A 235-nucleotide genomic window follows, 5' to 3' on the forward strand; every position below is an offset into this window, starting at 1 on the left:
GCAGAGGAAGCCGCTCTGCCCTCTCCCACCCATGATGAGACCCAGACGCACGGGAGCCCCCTGCCCCTCCCCGGGGAGCCCATTCTGCACCACCCCAGCCCCCTCGTGCCAGCAAGATGCCCAGCACTGTGGGCTCCAGGCTCTGCAGATCCCACCCCTCCTTCCCGGGAGGGACTGCGAGTCCCAGAGCAGCAGGACAGGGAGAGCCCCGGCTCAGGGTGCTGGGTCTCGGGGT

The sequence above is a fragment of the Eurypyga helias genome, unplaced genomic scaffold, assembly GCF_000690775.1.
Source record: "Eurypyga helias isolate BGI_N326 unplaced genomic scaffold, ASM69077v1 scaffold21427, whole genome shotgun sequence".
NCBI lineage: Eukaryota > Metazoa > Chordata > Aves > Eurypygiformes > Eurypygidae > Eurypyga > Eurypyga helias.